Source organism: Kogia breviceps, chromosome 1, assembly GCF_026419965.1.
Source record: "Kogia breviceps isolate mKogBre1 chromosome 1, mKogBre1 haplotype 1, whole genome shotgun sequence".
NCBI classification, from domain to species: Eukaryota; Metazoa; Chordata; class Mammalia; order Artiodactyla; family Physeteridae; genus Kogia; species Kogia breviceps.
The window spans coordinates 133,564,463-133,571,054 of NC_081310.1; positions in this window are offsets into that span (position 1 = coordinate 133,564,463).

Sequence of the window (6,592 nt, forward strand, 5' to 3'; positions counted from 1 at the left end):
ATTTCCAGAATTTACTATTAAGTGAAAATAGTAAGTGCAAATAAGAGTATCTATAGTCATCTACCTTTCATGTATGAAAGAATGTAAGAAAATATACATATCCACTCATTTGTGAAAAGAAATACAGTCAGCCTTCCATATTCATGGATTCCACATCCACAGATTCAACCAAATGTAGACTGAAAATATGCAGAAAAAATTCCAGAAAGTTCTAAAAAACAAAACTTGAACTTGCCACACACCAGCAACATAGTGGTTACATTGTATTTACTACCATTTACATAGCATTTATATTGTATTAGTTATTATAAGTAATCTAGATATGATTTAAAGTATTCCAGAGAATGTGCATAGGCTATATACAAATACTACTCCATTTTATATATAGAACATGAGCATCTGTGGATTTGGGTATCTACTAGGGGTCCAGGAACCAATCCTCCCAGGGATACCAAGAGATGACTGTACAGGAATGATAAACCAGAAACTAAAGGGATTGATTACTAATGGGTGGGGGAGGAGTAGAGTAAAAGGGGGACTGAAAAAGGATTAGTAGGTATGAGGAAGGAACATCACTTCTCTAAGTATGTCCTTTTGTTTGCCTCTTACTCATAGAACTATAGTAATGTTTCACATACCAAAACAAATAAATAAACAATTTAAATCAATCAAGATGTGGGAGAAACCCAAAATACAATATGAAGTGTAGCAAAGGAACCTAACCTAACCATGTGCCCAGAAATGATGGAACCACATTGAAGGAGAGGGAAGGGGGAAGAAAAGAACTAACCTAGATAACTGAGAAAAACAGTACTTTGACTAAATACTCTAACGCTAAAGACAAAAAGAACTGTAAAACACCTTATTCTGGTTACTAAATGTGTTAGCAATAGGGGTTTGGGTTAGCAATTTTGAAATAAATTAATGTTTGTTCCAACTAGAATTGAAGGAAAATTAAATATATTGTAAACAATAAGAACTATGCTTCTTTTTGCCAAAGAAGTTACAAATAAGAAAAGGAAGAAGGCTAGCAGGAATCCTGTAGTGCTGTATTAGAATTGCAGAAATTGGTGTAAGCACACATACAGATAGACAGATACAGAAATATAGATGTATGTGTATGTGTGTATTAGTATGCACCATATATTCCTAGATCCGTCAACTAAGAAAGGACTATCTTGCGGTGCCAGAACATGAGACGATGCTCCAAAAAAATGTCAAAAAGACACAGGATGACTGAAGGGGAAATAATTTGAGAAGCAAAATAAATAATAATCGTATTAGTTTATAACCCATAGAATAAAATAAATAACCATGAACTCATCCTGATATAAATAAATAATTTAATATGTAAATAAATGAATGACAAAGTACAGCTCTGAATTCCAATTAATAAGTGTAGGAAAAAAGAAAATCAATATTAGGTAAATTCCATAAGATCCATCAATGTATGCTAAAATTAATGAGTGTAAGTTTGAGGAGAAACAGGACATTTACAGAATCTCAAAGTATCTCCCCCAAGATATTTATTAATTTTGATGGAAAAAATAGTAACTTAAAGTAGACAAATTCTGCAGACACCATCTTAACTAGGTAATTGATGTTAACATTACCAGGGTAAGCATATTGATATTATGTACTCCTAGTTATCATGCACTGAGAAGAACATATAACTTTTATGGTATTCTTGGTAAAATGCATAACTTTCATCTACTCATAAGAAAATATCAGACAAAGTCATATCGAAGGCCATTTTACAAAAAAAAAAAAGCTGAACAGAAATCTTCAAAAGTGTCAAGGTCATAAAAGACAAGGAAAGAATTAGGAACTATCACAGACTGAAGGAGACTAAGAAGACAACTAAATAAAACGTGGGATCTTAGATGGATCCTGAGACAAAAGCATTAGTAGAAAAACTGACAAAATTTGAATGATGTCTGTAACTTAGTTAATAGTATAATACCAATGTTAATTTCCTAGTTTTGATAATTGTATTATGATTATGGGAAATGTTAATATTAAGGGAAACTGAGTTGAGAGTATGTAGGAACTCTATAGGAACTCTCTGTACTGTGTCTGCAACTTTTCTGTAAGTCTAAACTATTGCAAAATAAAAATTAAAAGAAAAATCTCACAAAGAAAACCCCAAACCCAGGTAGTTCTGCTAGTGAAATCTTTTAAATATAAGAAGAAACATTACACAAACATTATACAAAACTTTCAAGAACACTTCCCAAATCTTGAGATCAGTTAACATAGATACAAAACTTGAGATCAGAATAACCTATGTACAAAACTTGACAAGGACATTATAAGACAAGAAAGGGGGCTTCCCTGGTGGCGCAGTGGTTGAGAATTCGCCTGCTGATGCAGGGGACGCGGGTTCGTGCCCCGGTCCGGGAGGATCCCACATGCCGCAGAGCGGCTGGGCCCGTGAGCCATGGCCGCTGAGCCTGCGCTCTGCAACGGGAGAGGCGACAGCAGTGAGAGGCCTGCGTACCACAAAAAAAAAAAAAAAAAAGAAAGAAAGTAAAACTATAAACCACTATCAACATAGATACAAAAATCTTAAACAGTATTTAGGAAATTGAATCTATCAATGAATAAAAAGGATAGTACATCCCAATGACTTCAGTTCATTGCAGTAATAGTGTTTTTACATTAGAAAAGCAACTAATTTGACGTATTAATAAACAAAAAGTTTTGAAATAATATAAGATCTACACAAAGAGAAAATACTTAATAAAATTTGACACCCACTCCTGATTTTTAAATAATAATAAAATCCTTAAAAAACTAGGAATAGAAGGAACCTTCCTAATCTAATAGAGAGTATCTAATGATAAATAACTACAGCTTGCATCACCCTTAATGGTATAATACTGAAATTTTTTTCCAAGAAAAAGAGTATCTGCTATTACCAGTTCTATTTAACCTCGTATTGAAGGTGTTAAATGTAAACATGCAATAAGTCAAGATACAGAAATAAAAGGCATAAGAATTAGAAGGAAAAAGTAAATTCAGTGATTTGCGTGTTAAATGTGTATGTGGAAAAATACAGAAGACTATGCAGGCACACTGTTAGCAATAATATGTGAATTTAGCAAGCTCAGTGAATAAAAGGCAAATTGTGAAAAATCAGTTAGATTCCTGTAAAACAGTAACGAAATTAATGCTAAAATATAAAAGATAACATTTACAATAACAATGCATGTTAAAAAAAGTAATAAATCTATCAATTGTTGTACAAGAATAAAACTAATTAAATGGAAAAACGTACCATGTTCAGAATGGAAGACCTTATTTTAAAGATATTATGTCAACCTGGATAAAATCAGGAGAAGGAAAGCACACTGTAATTTAATCTGGGAAAGTTTAATACAAAGAACTATTTATAGTAACAGAGGGTTGTAACAATGAGAGATTGTCTAGAAGTAAAAACTAAAAACTATATAAATAACAGATATAAGGAACAGTCATACCCTTAGGATGAATTAGAACACACAGCCAGAAGTCCCAGTAGGTCAAAGAACCCCAGATCTTAAGTATGGCAGTGGCTTTCTAAATGACAAAGAAATGCCTGTTGCGTGCATTGGTGGAAATTGCTGGAAATTCACTCTCTGGGGTGCTCGGGAAATTTGCTCAGACAGCGGTGTCTCACTGGAGTCATGCTGCTACAAAACTGCCGGAGGTGGGGTATTGGGGAACGCCCCAGGCTGCTGGGTGCTTCTGGCTGCCATGCACTGCAGGAGCCTGGTACTGGAATAGCCAGCTGTGCGTGCTGCAGGAGCTGGACCCGGGAGAAGCCATGCACGCTTCAGAATTTGCAGAACCAGGAAGCAAAACCCTTCTCTTGCAATGTCTCTCCAGTGCCCTCTACTAACAATGCTCAACTTCATACCAACTGACAAAGGGAAAACATTTAAAAGGACAATTTTCTTCAGAGACTGGGCAATAAAGAGTGAATTTGGAGCCAGGAGGCAATAAATTGATAACTGGAACAGAAGAAGAACACCACCCAAACTGGAGGACTCGCTATTATAAAACTATTGTAAAACCATCATTAAGATAGTGTGTGAGGGCTTCCCTGGTGGCGCGGTGGTTGAGAGTCCGCCTGCCGATGCAGGGGACACGGGTTCGTGCCCCGGTCTGGGAGGATCCCACGTGCTGCGGAGCGGCTGGGCCCGTGGGCCATGGCCGCTGGGCCTGCGCGTCCGGAGCCTGTGCTCCGCAACGGGAGAGGCCACAACAGTGAGAGGCCCGCGTACCACAAAAAGAAAAAAAAAAAAAAAAAAAAAAAAGATAGTGTGTGATTGATGAAAAATAGAGAAACTGACCAGTTGAACAGAATAGAGTCTACAGAGACAGACTCACACATACACAGTCACCTGATTAATGATAAACACACACTGCAGTACAGTGAAAAAAGGATAGTTCATTCAATAAATGGTTCTGAGTCAATTAGAAGACCAAACAGAAAAAAATTAATTTTGACCCTACTCAAAAATTAATTCTAAATGGATTACAAATCTGAATGTAAAAGGTAAAACAATCATATTTTTACAAGAAAACTATATGGAACATTTCCAGACTTTGGAGCAGGCAAAGCATTCTTAAATAGGATGCAAAAAGCAGTAACTATAAAATCTGATAAAGTGAAAAATACTAAAATTAAGGATTTCTTATCGAAAGACACACCACTAGGAATGAAAATACATCTCAAAAATTTGGAGAGGAGATTCATATCCAGAATATTTCAAGAACAAGTACAAATCAGGAGAGACAAACCAATAGAAAAATGAGTGCTTCATAAATGGTGAATAGACATATACAAAGTATTCAACTTCATCAATCATCAAGAAAGTAAAAATTAAAGCCACAATGAGATATCACTATTCACCTATCAGACTGACCAAAATGATAAAGATCAACCAAGTGTTGGCTAGAAAGTGGCACAATGGCAATTCTGGTTGTGGAAGTATAAACTGGTAAAACCACTTTAAAAACTAATGGGCAATATCAGTGAGAGCTGAGTATAAGGGTACCTTATGACAAAGCAATTCTACCACCTATGCATTCTCCTGTCCATATTCATCACAGAACACGCACAAGAATGTTCATAGCAGCACTGTTTGTAATAGTCCCAGGCTGAAAACTCCTCAAATGCCCATTTGCAATAGAACAAATAAATATGTTATGGTATATTCACAAAATGAAATACTGTACAGCAATGAGAGCCAAAGAATGATATCTTCATACCTGGATGAACCCCACAAACAATGTTAAGTGAAAGAAGCCAGGTTGGAAAAGAATACATAGTGTATGATTTATCAATGTTCAAGTATAGTCAAAACCTACCTGTGGTGGTAAAAATCAGAATAGTGGCCGCCCTTGCAGGAGCTGTGACTAGAAGCAGGAACAAGGGGAGTGTTCTTGGTGTTAGTAATATTCTTATTCTTGATCTGGGTGCTGGTTACATAGGTATGTTCAATTTATGATAATTTAGTGAGCTATACACTTGTGATTTGTATACTTTTCTGTATGTGTTATACTTCTATAAGTTGCTTTTAAAAGAGAGAAAAGGAAACAAAAACAAACATAATGACATCAAATTAATGAATATGGTACAATTAACTCATACTTCAAATGTATTGGGTATAAGATAAGAAAAATCTACGAATTCTAGTTACAGTCTTCGTTTGGAATAATATTCTCCTGCCACAAGGGGGTTCCCTTGCTATATTCCTTTACTTATGACACTACATATTTTCTAGATTCTCTTGGTATTCTGATGCATTTTACCTATTTATCTTTGAAGGGTTCAACAAGGCACACTCTTTACTGAAAATCTATAAATCTACAGAATAGAATATAGCATGAAGCCTCTCCACAATTACTCCAAAAATGGTCATCCAACAAGTAGTGGAAGATGTTTCTTCAAACTCTTAATCTGATTACTAGAAAGTGTATCCTAATCTAATATTTAAATCTATCCCTTGTCATTTCTAGCCTTTGTTCTTGCTCTGCCTCTCAGGACTGAATTTCTCTGTTTTGGGCAGAGTATAAGCTTTCTATTAAGGCAACTGAGGTATTTTTATCAGCTACATGCTATCTCTAACTTCTTAAACTGACAGTTGGGTAGCACCCACAGATTTTTTTTTCTGGGTGTTGTCATGTTTAATCTTTTGTACAAACACGTTTCAGGACTCTGGTAATCCTTATGTTAATCCTTATTAATTTTCTGTTAAATTTAGACAATTATGTCAACCTATCATGCTATTTTTAATCTAATTTGGTTTTCAAATTAGATTCCACAAGTCTTGTGTTACAAATGTAAATGGATGTCTCCTACTTCATAAGGTGCTTAGCATATAGTAATAACTCAATAATAGTCATTTAATTCAATTAGGTGAAATAATGTATTCAAGAAGAGAGCAATTTGAATCCAAATAATTATAAAGTTAATTTACATTTCTCTATCTTGTCTACATATATTTTATAATATTTTTCCTTTTTTTTCTGAAATCCATATATTTTATGTCTACAGCATTACCCAAGTCTTTAGGTCAAGCAAACCTACTTCACAAAGAGA